We start from the raw sequence: 21,645 nt of genomic DNA, 5'->3' as shown, positions 1-21,645 counted from the left end.
CTCGGCTCCAACCTCTCATCCAAATATATTCACTTCTGGCTCCAAAAATCAAAGATGGTGACAGTCAAATTGCAGAACTTGAGGCTTAAAAACGGCTGCTCACCAATCCCCCAGAAGCAGCACCGGGCTTTGAAGCCAACTTGATTTATTGTATTATGTGTGCAACATGTAATGCTATTGGGCCCAAAAATACTTACATTGTGAAAGGAAAACATTTTTCTGAGCGTCAAACCTGTGAAATGAATAATTTTAACCAGATTTCAAAAGCTGCATGATTAGATAGTTTTATCGCCATTGAAGTTAGTCAGAGCACTAAACCAGAAGTATCCGGCTTGGCTAGCTGAAATAGTAAGTTTACTTTATGGGTCCAACAATGCGGAAGCTATGCAGAAGGGGAAGAACATTTTTTGGCTTCATACACCACTGAGCATCTTTCATAGGAATGAACGGAGCTCTGCCTCTGATGGTGTATCCAGTGCTCTTTATACTGTACATTGATGCAGTCCACAAACCAATGGGTGACGTCACAATGGCTAAGTCCATATTTTTTTAACAGTCTATGGTTTGTACCACGACCACTAGCATGCTTAAACAATATGTTGAATGGCTGAAATGTTTTAAAATTAGGATACATTGACAAATAGAGCCAAATTAAGACTAGGGGCTATAATTAGGCCGATTACATTATGTTTAACTAACCTTGTAAACGTCCAGGGGCGTTTTAAAGGATACGTTCACAATTTTTCAAGTCTGTCTTAAATTAAAAGTCAAGTGCCCATAAGATAATTGAAAGCAGTTTTCCTCATTGTAATCATTCCTCCTGTTCATACTGACTCAAACGCACTTTCAGTGTAAGTGATGAGAGCCAAAATCCACAGTGTGAACACAGTGGCTTTGTGCAAGAATACATTTAGGCTAAAGGTTAAAGGTATCAGCTGTCTGCCTGAATTAATCAAATAAAGTGGAGATCTGCCACATTTACAGTCTTTTTAGCATCAAAATCCACCTTTGTGTTTCCTCTGACAGGGTTTCACTTCATTTGACACATTCAGACTGCTGAAGCTTCATAACTTCAGATAAACTTTTAAAAAAACAATACTTAGATGATGACCTTCACTTTGGAGATTGATGTAGACTATTTACAAAGGTTGACATTAGAAGGCTGTTCTCACATTTGTCTGCTGCTGAGGGAAAGTAATAATACATAACAATAGCTTTATTTGTGTAGCACTTTTTGAAAAACAGTGTTACAAGAGTGTTTTATGTCTCGAACGTGTCTGTTTTGCCATCTTTACACAAAACCTCCATCTCTGAGACATTTTTATTTTTTTACGAAAAACACAAAGCCAAAAGATGAATCTGAATGATAATGAGCCTAATTAATTGCTTCATCATTTTGCAATTGTCCATAATTCCATTAAATTAGATTGGGATACTTAGACAGACTATCAATTTCCACAAGCTTTGAGGCTTCACAGATGTAGCCAACAATACTGAGTGGATGATCTGCATTAAAACTACCAGAAGGGGGCGTAAGAGTCAGTGTAATAGGGGAAGAGCCCTGAGGCGCTCACACCTCTGTCAGGACGTTCAAACTTCATTGAACACAATCATTGAGATATTAAACGTCAAGTATCAACAAACAGCAAGTGTTTGCGTTTGGGCTTGTACTATATTTAAATGAGATTAACACTCTTTATCTGATTATCCAAATGGAGTCATGACACTTTCTTATTATATCTTTCAATAAAGTATATTTTTTCTTTAGACACATTAAGAACAAAACAACTTTCAAGACTTTATCTGCTTCAGACAAAACAGAAGAAGAATCTTTTGAAAGAGAAAGAGATTTAATCACTAACTTGATCTCAGATTTTATTCCCAATTTGACTAAAATTGTGTTTTTATTGATAAACGAGCGCTGATGATGACACTTAAATGTCCTAAATATTAATACAGAATAACATTTATTTTACATTTAATTGCCTCAACTGTCCTCTAACACAACATTTATTATCAATAGAAAAAAAAATCATCTGCCTATTTTTTTGTATGCTTTTCAATTAGGGTGATTTCTGACAGACACAGTCACACATGAAGAACATTGTAGCCACAGTTAAATGAAAGTAAAAATTACATTTGCATCCGAAGTGGTCATCAGGAGCAGGTGACCAGTAGAGGCTGAACACACACACACACACACACACACACACACACACACACACACACACACACACACACACACACACACACACACACATACACACGCACACAGAGAGAAAGAGAAAGCGATGAGAGAAAAAGTTAAAATGGGGAAGAAGGAGGACAATAATGTAAACCGTGTTATATTTTAATGAACAATACACTCAAAGAAAGTGATACAGACGCACAGAGACAGATAGTGACTGAGAGAAACAGACAGAGAGAGAGAGAGAGCGAAAGAGAGAGAGAGAAGGAGAGAGAGAGCGAAAGAGAGAGAGAGAGAGAAAGAGAGAGGAGGGGTTAGCCTGCCTCTGCCTCTTTACCCGACACTGCCCCGCACTCTCACTTAACCTCCACATAGTGCCGGACGGGAAATAACTTAAAATAGTTTTTAAAAAATCCTCCGAATGACAGCTGCTCGAGCTCAGCGTCACTTCTGACAGCGACGTCGAAGTGTTTTATTTGAACATCTGATCCTCGGCAGAGCGCAAACAGAGGAGTTACTAAAGTCCCCGACATGCCTCAGCGATGGTGACTTTACGCACGGGATTTGAAGGCTGTTTGAACTGACTCCTCTTGTTTGGTCTCAGCGCTGAAAGTCTTTATCATCGCCCTGAACTATCTGCAAGTTTGCAAGAAGCTCGCAGCGAAGCGAAGTGCCTAATAAGTGACTACAGGTAAGAAAAAGTCCTGTTACACCCAGCGTGGACCACACCGGGATCCGCGCGTCCTAATCTGAACTGGTTGTTTTGAAAGTCGGTGCGCACCATGTACCTCTTCTACAAGACACGCAGCGATGACAGCAGCAGATTCAGGCTGTATCAGTGTCTTTAATCTTGCAGTTGGGCCGTGATTATACTCGGTCGAAATACTGGTCAAAGAATTATTTTTTAAAGAGTTTTGTATTTAAGATACCAGAAAACGTGACTGAAATATTCTTTAGTTATTTATGAATGTTATAGCTGACTTAAAACTGGGCTATATGCCACCAAGAATCATCACAGAAAGTTTAAAGGTAAACCTTAAGCATGTATATAAAAACACTATATACTGTCTTTATTATCAGTTGTAATTTAATAGTTGATCATAAATAGGGTTGTTTGCCCTTATAATAAACAATACTAAACTTATAATAAGCAGACTATACCTGTATGGTTGTGAGATGAACTTGAAGCTCAGTGATATATTTATGAAAACTTTTGCAGAAGTTGTGGTCTTGCAACACAACACCTTCATTCACAGAAGCACCTCAGAACCGGTGATGGGATGTTGAAATATACAATTATCACCTACCTGTGATCATAAAGAGACAAACCACGTTAATGCTATAAAAGTATTGACTTTCAAGTAATGTATGCATCTGCTTTGGACCGTTTGATACAGCTTAAGTTTTAAAAAAGTAAGGTATTTAAGTTTAATTTAAGCAAAAATAAATAAATTAAATTAAATCTAAAAAAAAACTTTGCAAGAAAAGCAGAGCATTAACTTAAGTTTATTAACTGTGTTGGTCCTCCTCTACATCGCTGTCACGCACTATTGACAGAAATGGCTCAGCGGTCTGAAGCCCCAAGACATTATTCTGCAGGCTTTTACCCAGAAACACATGAAATGAGCTTTGCATGAATTGCTGCAAATGTACAGTAATCACTTAAATGCTTCTATTGAGCCACCAAACCGTAATATTAAAGCACTTTTTTTTTTAAATTGGAGCTGCAGGAAATTAAAGGGAGTTTAAATTCATCCCATGCAAACCCACAAGAAACTGTGGGATGACACTATTGGTAGTTTCATTTTCGGCCACACAGCGGTAGCCTTCTGTCCAATATCGTGAACGCCTCGCGCTCTGTCGGACAGCCTGTGGTCCTCGTGCGCGTCCCCCTGGTTTCGCTGGACTTCGAGAGACGCACCTTTTTGCCTGCGGCCACTCTGCCGGGCCGCGTGTTTCCCCACACATGTATACAATAGAGAGAAATAGACAGTACAGGGAGGAGAAAGAGGGGCGTCTTTAGACCCAAGTTAACTTTCTCCCCCGGAGGTCACGGCGACTGACCCTAGAAGAATGCATGAGTCATAAATTAAAATAGATCCGGAGCCCTAACACGGATCCATTGGGAGACAATACCAGGGGGAACAGGACAGTGTCCCAGCACGGCAGGAGAGTTGAGAAATTAGTCTGTAAGTTTCTTTTTTTTTCTCCCTTCATTTCTGATGTTAAGTGCCGATCATTGCCTTTCTTTATGTTGTGATCCACAGCGTTTAAAGCTTGGATCACAGGCTTCGTCTTTGCTTTCTGGGTGATAAAACATCCACTTGTCCGTTATTGCAGCCTGGTAGAGTGGCAGCGGTGTTTTAGCTACTGTGTTGAACCTAATTGCGGGGATGTGAAGGAGAGCCATGGGCACTGACTATAGTTTCTTATCCCGAGTTAAGAGCCTGCAGCTCGGACACTCAGCCACGCGTTTGAACGATGTCAACCCCCCCTATGTGTGAAAGTTTGCCCCGGGTTCACGGTGAGGATGCGACAGAGGGTACAGGAGGACACGTTGAGACGACGGCCTGGATAAGACTGATAGAGTCACTTCAGGGTGTTCCCCATATTTAGAGCCACACTACTCCTCTAAGATAAGCCGCCGCTCGTCTGCTGATAAGGAGCTTTTGGAGAAACAGAGTGAGAGGAAGAGAGAGAGAGAGAGAGAGAGAGAGAGAGGGAGAGAGAGAGAGATCTCAGACGCATGGCACAAATGAGTTCGGAACCGCTAAAAGAGGAAACGCACAGTCCGGATAATTGTCTCACTGATTTCCTAAGCCATTACATCTTAATCACTTGTCATGTTTGCAGTTTAGGGAGCGTGTTTAATTTCTCAGCATCAACTTTAATTGTTTTACGCGTACACATTTTTTTTATTTGCACATCAAATCACTTCTTTACTCGGGGTTATAATTGCCCGGTTTGACAGATCTTCCAGTTGCCAGTTCGGGCTTGCCCACACCGGCCTGCGCAGTAAATCACAATTTCCAACAAGTTGTTTAATTGTTTGGACTGTGGCAGAACAATTTATAGACCACCACCCCCCCCTCCTCTCTTGTAAGTGAGAGTGTCTGTCTGAAAAACAATCCGAGCAGAGGGGGGTCGCTGAAGTTGATCTCCTATGGCATTTTGTTTTGAGCAGGTGCTGCGGGTTGAAGTTCCCTCATAAGGTAAAGTGGCATTAGAGTGTCCAAATGGCAGACTTATATATAGGCTGCCAATTCAGCACATTGTCCCGGGCTACATGGCTGCGCTCTCTCCGCTGTCTGTGGGAGACCTGCAGCTTTTTTCTTTTTTCATTTCTTCTTCTTGTGTGGGGATCCGCGCTGACAACAGGCGCACAAGCAGCGGCCGGTCACTGTGCGCTCTAGGTCTGTCTGAAATCACTATTATTATGTATATATTATTATGAACTGTGCGTAAAATGCTCCTCATATGTAGGAGAAAGGATCCACTTATCGACACCTGTAATATGTGATAAATTAGAATAAATTGCAAGATGAAAATTAATTCTATATTATTAAAGAGCTTAAAATAGATTTTCTGTGTTTTAAAAAATCATACCGACTATTTTTCTCAGTCAAAAATAAAAACGTGGCTTAATTTTTTAGGCCTGTGGACTCACAGATAATGATTTTATTTCATTTTCTGATTTTCTGATTTGATATAGCCCGAGCAATAAAATTTTCTGAGTGCATCACTGACACAAACACACACACCCACACACACACACACACTCACACACTCACACATTCACTCTCTCTGTCTCTCTCTCATGCCTTCAAGCCTTTTTCCAGCATCAACACAAGTTTAATTCTTGTTAGAAATCACAATACAAATTGTAGCTATTCTTAAACTAAATTCCACTTTGAAGATCAAATCATATTTCTTTTTCTTTCCCCCGAATGTTAGGCCCTGACAAATGTGCATGCATGTGCTAACCTGATGCAAGGCCAACCTTAGAATCTAATTCTCATACTCAGAAATATTCCCATCGCTCATGTTATTTTAATATACCACACAGGCTTTATTTATTGGACTCTTGAGTGGCCCTTTCCTCTGGTTTGGTGATGAGGGCAGAAAGGTGACAGAAAGGTGTGATTGGAAAGACTAAAGATGAAGTGGCAGCTGAGAGAAAGTAAGTTAGAAGAAGGGAGAGATTGAGGAGGAGAGGGAATAATCTGAATTTTGTGATTACGAGTGTGAGTTTGCATTTATCTGATATGCAAGAGAAACTGTATTTAATTACAGTTACAAGATGCATCATGAGGTCTCACCCCATTTTTTTTGCAATACTGTTATTTTATTCACCCTGTCTATTGAGCTGAATGCCTGTCTTCCATCTGACCGTGGTGTTGCAGACTTAAGTGTTTCCACATGTTGTTTTTTGGAAGATGTCATTCACCTTCATCGGAAAACCGTCACTCCACCATTTTAAGCTTGTGGCCGATCCAGAGAGACCTAATTATTTGTTGTCGGGCTCTTTGAAAAAGACACCAGCCCCCAAATTGGACATGTGTTGTACAAACACAAATTAAACATTTAGGCCTAAGTATTTCTCCCTGGGTCCTAAGTGCATATTAGTCAGCCTATACTTATCTCTGGCCCAACGGCACACCCAAATTGCAGTGTTACTGCTGAAAAAGAAAGGTTGAAGCCCCAGAGAATGAGCACTTGAAGCACGCTGGCAGATGCCCATAAGTTTCTCAACCAAATAGCGAGATTAGGTGTGTGCTTACATTTACAGGCTTTTGTATCCTCTATGTTTTTGTGATGATTGTTGACATCATCAATGTCAAATGTTCCGCCATGTCTGAGAAAGGGTGATTCTGTGCATTTTGACTATTTTCAGGGTGCTATTCTAGATGTGAGAGTGTTTTAGGTGTGTGTATGTGTATGTGTGTGTGTGTGTGTGTGTCCGTCGCATGGGCCTATCTGCTTTGTCTGTGTGCATACATGTCCTTGTGCACAGTTTTGTGTGTACAATCTCTGGGTGCCTAGTATGCCCTTGTCGTGTGTTTACTGGGTGGCCGCTCTGCATGCACGTATATATGTTCTGTGTGTGTGTGTGTGTGTGTGTGTGTGTGCAGCTGACTGGGCGTACTGCTGCTCTGTAGATCCCTCCTCTGTTCTCCACCACCACATAACCTTGGAAACAGCTTCCTCATTTTTCCTCAGAGCGGAGAATAACGAGCCGCAGCGTTCATTCTCCTCTCTCCTCTCTTTCAATGGTCGGGGTAACCTTTTCTTTCTGCCGCTGTTTCTCTAGCACCTGCTCCCCACCATCCAATTACAAAGCTCCGAATGAGAGCTTACCTGACACACCAGCTCGTGATGATAACAGCATCCTCTCACACACACACACACACACACACACACACACACACATCCTCTTCATTTTACATCTTTACATGCAGTATTTAGTCTTTGTTTGATTTCACGGTGTATCTTCATCATCAGTCCTCAGCAGCTCGTATTGTTTGGCGTCCTGATGAACAGAGCTCAAGTTCACAAAGTTCGTCCTTTTTCTTCCACTCTTTTCTTTCTCCTTGAGTGTCGTTTCTTTGTGCATCAAGGTGTGTGTTGCTGTCTTGTGATGACTAACATTTCGAATATTATTCATGTACCCGTGAAGCATTGAGTATGATTTATAACAAGAGCCTTTGACAAATGACTCTTGCAGTGGTAACACATCCACAAATCTTGAGATAAAAATAAGAAGGGATGTTTAAATCCACTCAAAACTTTAATTTAATTTGCAAATGCATTTAAAGATGACGACTGTTGCCCACTGTGTTGCTTTTTTTGCTGGTTTCCTGTTCATTGTTTTGTGATTTTTGACATCTTGACTTGGAAAATTGCAGCATCGTTCTTGCTGCACGCTCACTTTTTCTCAAGTGGAAAAACTCTCCACTGACACATCAGCGAGTGCTGCTGTTTCTGCGGCTTGTTTAGAGTAGTTTGAGGAGATGTAGGAGTTCAATAATTGAAGTAACATAAAATAATTCCTGGAATGCAGTGAACAAATTTCAGCTTTTGATATACTGTATATACCCCTGGACTGCAGGGTGGAATTTTCCTTTAGTGCTTAAGTACTTTTGTGAGACCAAGTCAAGGTTTGTTCATGCATACACAAATTAAGGGGAGTAAATTTGAGTCATTTTAAAAGAAAAACTAAAAGATCAGCAACAAAAAGATATATTTTTCATTTATTGCTGCTTCTATAAAGGCTTCCAGCATCTGAGTCAGCAAATATCCTCACATAAGTCTGATTTTGTGGAGAGGAGTCGCACTAAACTGATCCAAAAAAGGATCCTGATGCTGTCATGTTATCAGCGTAAGGAACACTGAGGGTGGGGTGCCCAAATGGATTGACGAATTTGAATTCCAATGCATCGTGACCGAGAGTGATGGTCTGATTAAGAGAAATGAGGGAGAAAAAAAGTGAAGATGCATTGTGAAAGTGCAAAGACCAAAGTGGAGAAAAGGTCAGGCAAAAACACCCATTTATGAAATCTTCCAAAGACTTAGAAAGTGAAACATCCCCTGCATGACTAATATAGTTGAATTAATATGTAAATACACAATTAAACAAATTAAGTTACTGTCTTAAAACAAAATTAAGATAGAAAGCATTTTAACACTCTTACAAGCTGGATTCTCTTAGTCTTAAAACTGAGTGTTGACTCTTGATTAATGATTTTTTCTCCCCTAAAGGGACATATAGCATTTAAAAAAAAACAAAAAAACTCAATTCTGATGTTGCATGCAAAATAGATTATCCTCACAAGTTATTTTTCATCGCTGTTTGGTAATGGAAATCCCATCATTGTAACTTTATTGTTTGACTTTAAGGAGGCAGTATCATTGTAAAAAGCTTTAACTCAGCCTGCTTTTTCTCTGATGCACTTGATGGACGTCTAAGATTTGCCAGACTCGGTCTCCAAAAGTAAATATTAAATGCAAGAAGTCCTGGAAAAATCTTCCCCCAGAATTGATTCTCGGTTAATTCCTGGACATAAATTACTGCGTTGAAGTGCTGTGGTCAGTTCCTTTTGGTTCAGCCAATCAGATTGTCTGGTTCTGGTATTTCTAACAAGACTGCAGGGTAACCAGGTGACTGACACTTGTGCTCTGGTGGCTCTTTATCTGTCAGTCAGTGTGGCCTTGGGTTGCAGCAGCAGCAGATGCTTTGGAAATTACACTGCTCCTGTTGATTTTATTGGAGAGGGAAATCGCATGTGAGCATGTCTGCATGTCCAGGAGCTTTTATAGTCACCCTCCTATTCAACTTATATCTCTTACACGTTTTCTGTCTGTCCGCCCCTGCTGCTTCCACTTTGTGTTTTATTAAATGAAGCCAAGACTGAAGGTGTAAGTACTTCACAACAGAGTTGTCAGTACCAGACAGCTGTTATCTGAGATAGATGAACTCACATCTTCATCTTTTTTGTCAAATAAAGACAAAATGAGCCAGGCCTTTGTATTTCATTCAGGCAAAAATGCTCTTGGTGATTGTCATATCAAATAAAACAACACATATTTTACTATGCTCATTATTCTGATATGCGATTTACATGACAAAAGTAAGGGTGGTTTTGGTCTCTGCTGAAGTGTCACTGTTTTTCAAGGGTGTTAGAGTGCAACATGAGGTGTATGCATTGAAGTTGTATGTTTAAGAGTTGTTTATGAAGGACAAGTGTTGTTCATTATCGGTACTGTTCAGAGCTGCCTGGATTCAAACAGATGTTATATTTTCGTTTCCTATTAAATTTTTAGATTGGGATTAAACACATAGTACATTTTCCTACTTGATGAGTTCATCAGGAAATATAAGATAACTCCTAACTTCAGTAAGTCAGTTTGAGGAGTCAATATCAGAAAGTGGGTGTCATTAGCAAACACTCCTAGTTTATTCTATGCTGGTTAAGAACCAGATGGATGGGGTTGGTCGGATGCGTAAGAAAATGAAAATACCTGGAAGTTTTGATATGTAAGACAATACAAATACCTGGAAGTTTTGATATGTAAGACAATACAAATACCTGGAAGTTTTGATATGTAAGACAATACAAATACCTGGAAGTTTTGACAATTGAGTGGAGTCAGGAGTGTTTGCAGATCCATTTACTCATCATTTGTATGATTGGCAGCCAACTTGACACACTCTGAAATGTCTTAACATACAAACCCCACCCTAGTGGCACTCCCTGCAGCTTAAAACAAACACCAAGAATTATTTGCTTTACCTTTTGATGAAAGTTTACTGTCAATGTTGCATCAAAAACCCGTAGTTGCTTTGCCTTTTTAAAATTTGATGACAGTTTCTTGCTTTATCTGCTGCTGACAAAGAGTAGAAATACAAGTTGTTCCCTGAGCCATTGTTGCATGCATGCACACTGCAGGTTTCTTTTTGAACTCCTTTTGTAAGTGAGCCCGATCAAGAATAGAGAAGAAGAAAAAAAATGTGCTGAAATGTTTGTGGCAAAGAAAAGGGCCTCCTGTGCTGTTCCAGTGAGCCTCTCTGGGACTGATTTGAGGGAGCTGCTGAAAGCGGGGAAGACTGCTCAGACTGACAAATCAGTACCACTCGCCACTGTGCATGCGTGCTTTGGCTTGGACAACAAGCACACATAAGTGGACTGCACACACAGACTATAAGGTACACTTTACAAAATACATATAGAGATAAAACATACTGAGTGTGCAATCACATTTTCTTTGGTTTAGACCACACAATGAGGACTTTATCTCGTTTAATTTTACATTGTTTAACCATAAACAGCCTGAGCCTTGATAAGTCATCATTGTGCAAATATGGTTAGAAAGTAAATGGAACTAATAGGAAGATATAATATAAAAGCCTGGATATGCCAGGGTATGTAAACTTTATATTTTAAGGCAATTAAGATGTTTAATTGAAGAAATCAAAGATCAAAGGCTGAGATATTCTGAGTTTGCCTCTAATAAAAAGTTGTAATGCAGATTTAAAAGTTAAGCTATGTTTAAGCTTATTTTATTATTGCATTTTAATAAGCAAAAAGTAAGTTGATTCTTGAAGAGCATTTTTCATTTGTTCAACTAATTTGTATTGTACCTTATAACTTCCTGCTAGGTGTCAGCGTCTTGCTATGTTAACATGGCCATGATATTTTTGGTGACTCCAAAAATATGGATTATGATGGATTACCTTTTTTCTTGTGGACAAAACATGTTTTTTTGTGATTTTCTGTTATTTTTATACTTGTTTAATGTTGGATGTTAAATGTGGTCAAAGGTCCAAAACTTGAGGTGAACATGGATAAAAAATGCATCCTGAAAGTCAAAAGCCCTGGTTTCAACCCTCTTTGAAAGCCAACCAATTAGTACAGAGTGGGCTCATTTGTAGGGGGGGGCCTTAAAGAGCTATAACAGCTTGTTAAATTCAGAGGCTGAACTGAGGGACTGCGTAAAGGAGCAGTATAAGATAAATAAGGGCTTCTTTAAACTGTTAACCATGCAAAGATATTCCAGTGGAGCCACAGAATATAAATATAGACCTTGAAATGGGCACGATACATCCCTCAGTTAAAAACAGAAGTCATTATTGAAAATTTGTAACAGTTAATTTCTCACCCTTTACAGAGGGCACTGAAATGTTCTTGGAATACAACCAAGACCTTTCAGGAATCTGTGGTAATGTGGTACAGAATATGATGTTCCCATCTGGACAAACAAAGTGGGACTTACAAAACCCCCCCCCAAACAAACAATTCCAAACGATCCTGTAGTCGGTAGGTTTATGGACATTGTTTTTATAGTTTGATTTGTCTTTCCTGCTACGTCCCTTCATAGAAGCATCACTCTCCTCAAAAGCAGGCCAGCGAACCTTCATTTTACCACTCATAGTGGTTTGGAGTAATGGGGCGTGGCAGCAGGGCTCGGGGTGCGAGGCCTCTGAAATGACCCTGTGGTGAAGTAGTGAGGGCCAGGATAACGTGGTCCCACCCACCACTCCAGAGCCCAAATCCAATTGGTCATCAGCCAGCTTGTCTACGCAGGGCGTTGCCATGGTTTCTAGGCTGTAAAGAAGTCTTTAATTGAGCCGTTGTCATCATGAGATGGTGGTGAGTGTTTTGGCTCAGAGTGGAGAGATAGAAGCAACATTAAAAAAAGAAAAGAGAGAGAATGAGGGAGGCTGTGTATGGACTGTGTGGCTCAGAATAGAAATGCACCGCTTGTCGGACAGCTTTGAAAGCAGCGTGTGTTCGTGAGATACACACATCAGGTTCATTCCTTGTGTCATGAAGTTCCCAGGGCTATATAGTGCCTGGGAACATATTCATAAATGACATACTCCTAACATGCTCCTGGCTCATGTCTATTTGTATATGGTATACTATGTACGGTACACGCTGTTGGATTAGCAGAAGTGTGGAGTGCGGTGTTCAGTGATGACGGGGTGTGCAGAGGAGTGGCGCTGGCTCGGGTATCGAGCTGACTGGGCTCAGACCTCAGGTTTCCAGTATGTAATTCAACACACTTTAGATGGTAGGACAGACGGCATCGTTGTGGCCTGCTGACATTTGTGCCAAAAGGTTTCACACTCAAGAATATAAGATACAATATGAGATACAAGATGCATTTAATGCTAATGGTAGCAGCACTGTGTGTGTGTGTGCGTTCTTGTGTGAGCCATCTGAAGAGAATTACAAGCACTTCATGGGACCCACCTGTTGTGCTTTTCGCGCATCTAATGCTAACCTCATGTTTTGGGAACAAACCATTCAATCTCAGATGAGAATACATTGGAAACGATCAATCAGGTCAATTGTACGACTGTATTGTCAGACGTAGTTAATTTGTCTTGGCTCATAGTCGGTGTGTAACCAAATAAAATGGCCCTTTGCCACAGTCCCTCAAGTTGATGGTACCCTGTAGGAGGGCCTGCCATTGGAGGAGGGAAAACGCTGCCTCAGCAAGCTGTTTAGTCTCATTCTCAAGGAGCTTACACTGTGTCTCCCTGTTTAATATGGGAAACATACGTAGACTGGCCTGTGATGTCAATTGTTATTGCTGGAGGCCTGCATAGGAAAAATCTCATTTGCCTTTGTAAAGCACTGTAGTGAAAAGGAGCTTATGTCATAAAGACGCTATTGTGGCTGTTGCGGGGCCCCGGAGTGTGTGTGTGTGTTTTTAAGTGTCACTACTTTGACCCATACATTGTAGATTTCACGTGTGTTTTCCTCACATTTATGCAGGTTTCAATGGACAATGGTTTCTGTGCCTGTTTGTTCCACACAAAAGGAGTTAAGCACAGCCTTTTGTGCAGGAGATTTATGAATGAGAGCTGCTATTGTAGCTGCCATGAATGATTACATATTTCTTCTGCCTGGGTCTCTTTGATTTTATGTGCCCTTTGTCATTGTGCAACTTCCATGACTTTTGCTGGTGGAGGATATGGTACAAGATAATAACCGTGTTGATGGAGGGTGTCATTATGTGTTTTAGCTTGAGGAGAACAAAACGTTCAACCAAACACTTACATTTAAAAAAGAAGAAGAAAAATCATGTCTTAAGAGACTTGTTTAACTAATCATACATATCAAATCAGTGCAAGGCCAGTTGATACAGAAATGTTCTAGTCATTACTTGATAAGTTTAATAAAATCTCCACATATTCTCAGTTCCACCTGTGGAGCTGTTTCTGGAGCCATTAAAGTTGTACTGGGACATTTCCAGCTGCAAATGTGTGATAAACAAACTCAAATAGAGATGGAACACCATGAAAAGCTAAGGACTGAAAAATGCAGCTGTGTAGATATCAGATCAATAATTATTAGCCATGTAATCCATCTCTCAGACTGAATCTCACAGACTTCAAGTAGCAATTCTGCTTCCAGACAGAGCAGCAAAAATGCACCTCTAGAAAAAAAATAGTGTAAAATTTAAGTGAAGGAAAAAAAGTCTAGATCTTATGTAGAATATTTGCATCATGGTTAAGGTTTCTATAAAATGAATTATGGATATTTATTCTTTGGAAAAACATGTCACCACAGTGCAACAAGTAAGAGCAGTGTGCGGTGGAGGGGTTTGGGTATGGCGGATGAGATAAACGGTGTGTTTGATTTCTCTTATGAATACAAATTGTAGAAATATGAGGGAGGAGAAGATTGAAATAAAACAGTTAATATTTATTGCTACCACAGTTTTTCTATTCGTTTTTTTAACCATTCCTGACGACCGCCTCCTCCATCTTAACAAGCCTCCCCTCACATTCGGCTTCTTCGTGTTTTACGGAGCAGCAGATTTGTGCGCTGTCCTCTAAATCATTTCCCTCTCTTGCAGATTGCTCCCTGCTGGAGTATTGGCCTGACAGCCGTTTTTTTTCTCTCTCTCTCTGCTTCCCCAGTGGACTCATTTACATTTATGCACGCAGCAATTAATTACAGGCTGGCGCTGGCCTTGTAAATTAGAGGGAGCCGAGGTCGACCTCATTAATTGCCCCTGACAGTTAAAGCCTTGTTTGGGTCGTGACAAGGTTGACTTCAGGCTGGGACAGTGGTGGCTTAGCGGTGGTTGGCTGATCTTCATACATCTGATATTAATTTGCAGCAAACGTTTGTTTTCATGATGAATAAATGATTCTGTTGTGTCTTAATCTTTTTTTTTTTTTGCTGGATGCAGAAATGTTTTGCCACCTTTACTTTTCATATCCAAGAAAATGTTTCTCTTTGCAGTCATAGGTCATCATTCCAGGCCTTGTTTTGTCTTTAGCATATTGCCCTCTGTGTGTGTTTTGGGGGTCTTTCATCCAAATACTTGTAGAGGGTGTTTTTCTATAGACCCAGAAGTCAAGCAGGCGACTTCTCACGGTATTGGCCTTTTCATGCGAAGACGCTCCAACTTTTTCCGGCTCCTTCTCTCACAAGGCCCTCCTTTCTTCTCTGTCACGCAGCGATGTGTTTGTGCATACCTCACTAGCTTGACAAAAGAAGGGAGAGATCCTATTCACTTCTGCCTTTGACATTCACCTCTTGTTTTTACAATCTTTCCAAGGCGCGCTGTTTGCACAGTGGAACAGGCTTTGTCTTGAAGAAGCGGGACAATGGCGAGCGCAATAATGTAATCTCCTAAGGGTAGCGAGCAGAGGGGCGAGGTTTAGATGTATGTGCTGGCGCTTGCCCCTACCAACCTGTCCCTCCCTCCCGCCCTTTACTTTAGCAATATTTCATGTTAACAGCGACTTGGGAGAGAATACGTGTTGTCACTTAAGCCTCTGTAATGTTCACCTAGGTCTTTGTGAAAGAAACACAAAGGTTTTTCACTCATGCAAACATCCCCTTCCCTCTTTCCACTTATTCAGCTTATTAAAGGTGTGCTGAGAAGCGGTTTGCCCACCCACGTGTGCAACCTGACCCCTTTTTTTAAAAATCAACATTACCAAGAAACATGTTTGTTGAAACACTATCTTTGCATCACTTTAACCACACATGGTTAAAATAACGATTGCTAACCACACATGGGATGCAGAAAACAAACCCTGATCTCTGGTGTCACAATTTTGTTCTTTGTACACTCAATCGACCGATCAACCAACTGATCAACCAAACCCAAGTGTCCCAAAACCCCAATTCCTTCCAACACCTTTCATCATGCCTCAGGAATTTAAAAAAAAAAAAGCTCTCAAAAAGACAATTAGACAAGCATGCCCACTTCACACAGTGATTGAGTGATTGTCCAGGTGTTTGGAGGTGAGAAATTAGGCATGGTTGGAGCACCTCTCATACTCTCATTTTTTATTCCTACAAATGAGTGCAACCCCATGAATGCCTTTTTAAAAACGGGTTAGGGTTAGGCTGTTCACCATCATACCTATTTAAGTGATTATTTGGTCTCAACATTATCTACAATCTTGTGCAATCACAGTTTATTAAATTTATTAAATAACACAGCAAATGTTCAGAAAGGATTCATGTTTTCTCCTAACTGATGTGGCAAAGCAAATCAGTACTCTACAATGATATTTTGTAGGGGATAGTTAGTGTTGATAGTGATGTGAATCCTCAGAAGTTCTAACTTTTACACCCTGTCAGTCAAAATTTCAAAAGTGTGAAATGTGGTAAAATTATAGCCTGGTGATAACAGGAACATAGGTTACTTGCTCACAGCCCAAGAGTGAAAAACAGAGAAATAACAACAGAAACATTACGAGGCTCATACTACATGGTGAGTGGTCTTCTGAGAGTCAACGTTTGCTATAAGCTCATCATTTATGGGTCAACTGAACCTCATTCTGGTTTAATTGCCCATATGATTAGTTGGAACCATACTCCGTTTCCTATGGTGCAGACATGGAAGTGGCAGCACAGAGCCTCATGTGGTGCTTAGCTCATTGAGAGAGCTTCTGTCTCATAGAGTTCCATTGTTCTTACTCCAGTGTGTCTGCGTCTGCACAAGTGGCATTGACAGCTGCTACAAGACAACATTTGGGACTGTGCATATTTTGTTGCGTGAATGCGTGCATTCATTGTGCAGGTGCAGGCCTCGCTCTGAATATAATACAGTGTATCTCCCTTTCGGGCACCTAGGGTGACCACATCCCGACGAACCAAATGTGGGACAGACAGTATGTTTATGTAGGACAATGTAGGACATGTTACTAATGTGGAGATTGCATACACAGATTGGCACATCTCTTTATGAGCCACATGCTCTGTGTTGCTTCCCCACTGTATTCTCTGCTATGTGAAACTCTCTGAGGTCCACCTTGCACTGGCTTCTCCCAGTTATAAGTAGTTTTCCAATCTTTGTTGTAGCTGCATTTTCTTTTCTTTACGGTAGTTTCCATTATATTCCAGCTAAATCTGACTGCAGAGCTTGTGACTTTATGGTGACTCACAATTTTCCCCCGTCGATCCACATGTGATCAAACCACAAGACTGACGGTGTCCCACTGTCAGGGATGGTAGAAATTGTCTTTGGGTCCGGCCTCTGGGAACAAAACTTTTTTTTTATATATAATTATTTATTTATATACCATATTTCTTTTAAACTAAGCTCTGTACCAGTTACTATTACTGGCTGGCAACTCAGGCACGACATCAAATATTCACATGGCAGCGGTCCATCTATCTGCTCCGTCAAAAATGGCATGATAGCATGACCTGGCAAATATGTTGCACTGGTTAAACAAAACACAGCACCACCTTAGCTGTGTGTGAGTATTTTAGCTAACACATTTAGATGATATCAATATCTGAGAGGGGAGCATAGCTGCAGAACTGCCATCCAAAGCTTCATTTTTCGTCAGCTAGACAAGAGAGATTGCTGAAGTTGGTGCAATCTTTTCAGACCACATGGGTTATCAGGAGCAGAAACGGAGCTGCAGCATGCAACATACATAGTAAACAAATATGCATGCTGCAAAGGCACAGTTCACCGTAGAAACATTTATAATTACTGAAAGCAGCGTCTGTAATTATTAAAGTAAATCATTTAGGAAAACACACACACACATGTCAACAGGGGTGGATTTAGTGATTTGAGGGCCACAGGCAAACTTTGTTTTGCTTTGCAGAGTAAAGAAACAACATTTTAATTTTGGGACAGTTTACTCTCATTTTGGGACCGTTAAAATAGTTTTTCAGGACGGTTCTGGGTGAAAAAAGTTAAGTCTGGAGCTATATATCAAACACAGTCCGGTGATGACAACCTTCCCTGCTTTCTTCACAGCCACTGGATAAAAGCCAGATCGTAGAAAAGTGTCTGTCCTGCAGTGGTTTGACTTTTGACAAATAGAGCCAATAAAAAATGCTGGATGTTGTCTCAGTATGTGGGACGTTGGACAAGAGAGCAAAATGCTGTCCAGTCCTGCAATAAAGTGGGACACCTGGTCACCCTCTGTGCAGCATATCTCTTACCTCTCTTGTTACTATCTGTAATGCTATGATGTCACAGCTTTCCCTCTGCCAAAAGCAAGTTTCTGGCCTTTCGTTTTGCTTCTCTAAGTTTCTTTTCCAGACAGGTGCTTTTTTGCTGCTGGCTCAACGGTAGGATAACATGTGCCATTTTACAGCTGTTGGACAGTGGGCCAAAAAGGTAGCTGTTATTTCCTGCAGTTGTCAGGAGGAGCCTGGAATGGCTTTATAGCCCGGGTCTCCTATGTCAGCTCACCCTGAGAGGTAGACAAGAAGAGCAATGGTTGGAGAGGGCAAGTGGGAGAACACGAACATGACAGTGAGAATGAAAAGAACAGAAAAAACAAACGTAATGTGCCTTTATAAAACTGTGTATGTAAAAGAAAAAGAACAAGAGAAATCTTAAAACAAGAAGCAACTGTTAATATGGGGTTGAGGACTGAGACAGCATGTGGTAGCTTGTCTGTAGGTCTGTTTGGGTGGTGTGAGTTTCCAGTGACCTGATTTTGTCCACTTCTTCAGGTTTTTGACAGCCCTGTGTACTGCTGGACTGGGCAAATTGAAATGATTTTAATTACAGTTTATTGGATAGATTAACATGACCAACAGCATTTTGTAAAAATAACAACACAATTGCATCATACAGTGTTGTGGCAATATGATTCCACTGCAAGCCATCAGATGATGATACTGAATTATCACCCGCCCCTTGCTTTGTAGGTTCTTTCGCTTTTCCTTTGAAAATTATTAGGCCTCATTTTACAGAAAGATCTTCTTAACATCATATGAATAGTATGCAGTGCACAGAGGGTTAATTCCCACATGCTTGAAAATCTACAGGGACCAGTACAGAAATCTATATACATAAACTCCCCTGCCACACCCTCAATGTCTGCAATATCTCAGTTAGTTTAGATAACAATAACATACAGCTTATCATTTACATCATCGTTATGCTCTTTTAGCCTGCACCATACTTTTATATGATTTATCCAATGGATGACTGCTACATATTACCAAAGAGGAAGTGTACTTTCTGAATACAGCTTTGTATATATTTACATCTTATGCACATGCAAAAACGCATGGCTCTAGTGTGCACAATGCATGCACATCAGTATGAATGTGGGTGTATGCCAGCACACAAGACTGTTACTGTGTGTGTGTGTGTGTGAGTGTGAGCATGTGCATTTTGTGGCAACTCTCCTCTACTGGGCAGCCAGCTGTCTCTCTGATTACCCAGCATCCTCCAGGTGTCAGATCTGCCATCTGCAGATGAGTGGCAGGGCGTGTGGAGCTGAGGAATGGAGGGAAGAGAGGGGGGTAAAAAAAAAAAAAAAAAAAGAGAGGAAACAGAATAACTGGTTCTGCAGACAACTGGAACGTGTTCAGACGGGTCAGCGAGAGCCACAGAGTGTGAACAGCGCTCAGGGGATTCTAGCTTGCAGGCAATATTGCTCTGTTGTCTGCACACACAAAAAAAGAAAAGAAAAAAGTGAGAAGTCAGTTCTTGCAGAAATGTTTGCAGGGATGATTCACAGAAGTGTTTGTTTCTTTTTTGCCAACTATTTGTTATCATTATTAATATCACAAGAACTGCTTAGTGTACAAGCCTTTGAGTTGTTCTGGTCAGAATTGCCCTTAATTGTGCCCTGAGAGAAAAAATGCATCCAAGAGAGAATCATTTGCTTGATTAAAGACATGAATAAAAGATCATACATACCCAGTGTTTGCTTTTTTCTTCATTGTTCTCAATTAGCCTCAAATTGTGGAATCAAAGGCGCGTTAGTACTGCAATCTTTGTACAATTTAGATGTTGTTTTAAGCTGCCGTCTTGATGCATAGTGTAAGAGAAATGCTCCTGTGGTGTTTTTTTTTGTTGCTTGTCTGTGTGAACATAGCCTCTCTCTTTAAGTCTTCTCCTTACTCAGTTCACTTCTTTCTTTTTCGTTAATTAGCGGCCTCCCATTCTCAATTAAGACTACTTCTCATCCTCTCTCAATTTGGGGCCCACTCAGCACCGTCCCATTCTGAACACGGTAGCTTCAAAGCGCTCCGTCGGCAGTTTGACCCCCTTTGATGTTATTATTTGTTTTTCTGTGACCCCCCAGTTTAGCAAATGGCTGTCTGTAGTGCGTGCTTGTGTGCGTGTTAGGCTATAATAAGGCTGACCCCAGGTTAGCTCTCTCGGAGTCAGGCCGCCCAGGAATGGCAAGCTGTCTATCTGATAAGGCTGATTTTTATTGGTATCAGTTTTTGAAAAAAAAAAAAAAAAAAAATCAGGCATCACTAACTGTATTAAGACAGATTGCGGCCAATTTTTTGACTTCAAAGCTACACACAAGAATCATGCTGTTTGTCGTTTATTAGGCTTTGCGTGGCAGAGTGTGTGCTGTTGTTTGTGCAGTGAAAGTGCTGTTGAGAAATACACTGATCCTCTGTTGGCTCTGGTTGGATTTTACACAGGCTCTCTGTTCTGTCTAGAAACATCCTCTACAGAGGGACCTCAGGTGGGTCAACAGTGTATTCACTGGGCTCCAAAAACAGTTTCCAATTCAAATTTTCATACTTTGTCAGACCTTGATTTGTTTATTTGATGTGAAGAATTTGGCAAGCGGTCATTAACATGATATGTATGGCAACACACTCGTTCTGCAAAAGGTTGGAATTACAAATAAAAATGTTCTTACTTACCTCTATCCCCCCCCCACCACCACCACCACCCTAATAAAACATAAATGGAATTTAATGGTGCTCACAGTATTGAAAAAGGGCAATTGTAAAATGTATCCATCCATTCATTCACCTATTTAAAAAAAAAAAAAAAAAAAACTAAACAAAACTCCCCCCAAAAAATCAGTGTGTCCCAAAAAGAGCAGTTCTCTCTCTTTTTTCATGGCTACCCTGTTTACATTGGGACAAAAACAGCAAAGACAAAAATCCAACATTTAGAAATAAGAAAATTGCAGGGATAAAATGGAGAAAGGGTATAAAAAAGGGGAGGGGGAGCATCACATTAAAATTGGAAAAAACAGCAACATCCCAGTGTGCCCTAATAAAATAAAATTCACTTATAATGGCAGAACTATGGACTATGACTGTGGTATATAATAAACTTTATACCAACATACAAGACAAAAATTATGTTTAAAAATATATATCTTTCTTAATTCATCTGTCACCAGTTGAGAGATGACAGGAAAATGACATGCAACAAAGGTCCACAGCCAGGATTTGAACCGGCGACATTGTGGTTTGGCACCTTGTTCGGTGTCTAAAAACCATAGCGTCACCAAGTTGTTCCCATTTGTTTCTGAAGCAATAATAATTTTTCTCTTTTTTTTTTTTTTTTTTTTTAGGTGACGTTCATGAATTTTAAAGTCATCCACAAGTGAGAAGAGGGTGTTGGAGTTGAAGTCTCTTATTTGCGTGAGTTACCTTCATTGTTAAAGACAAATGATATTTATTTTACTGCACTGTAACACTGCCAGTGTTCGTGTTTGTGCCATTCTTTGG

General features: G+C 40.4%; 1 protein-coding gene across 1 annotated transcript in view; it reads left to right on the top strand.

The window, feature by feature from the left end:
• The first annotated feature begins 2,631 nt into the window (after positions 1-2,631).
• The window catches only part of LOC128358350 (transcription factor SOX-6-like), a 109,142-nt gene continuing 90,128 nt past the window's right edge, over positions 2,632-21,645 (top strand). The window contains exon 1 of the mRNA XM_053318592.1: positions 2,632-2,879. The gene's annotated coding sequence lies outside the window, so the exon portion shown is untranslated. The remainder of the gene's footprint in view (positions 2,880-21,645) is intronic.

Source organism: Scomber japonicus, chromosome 5 (assembly GCF_027409825.1).
Source record: "Scomber japonicus isolate fScoJap1 chromosome 5, fScoJap1.pri, whole genome shotgun sequence".
NCBI lineage: Eukaryota > Metazoa > Chordata > Actinopteri > Scombriformes > Scombridae > Scomber > Scomber japonicus.
Note: the sequence above shows the minus strand (reverse complement) of the source record. Positions and strands in the feature narration are given on the sequence as shown.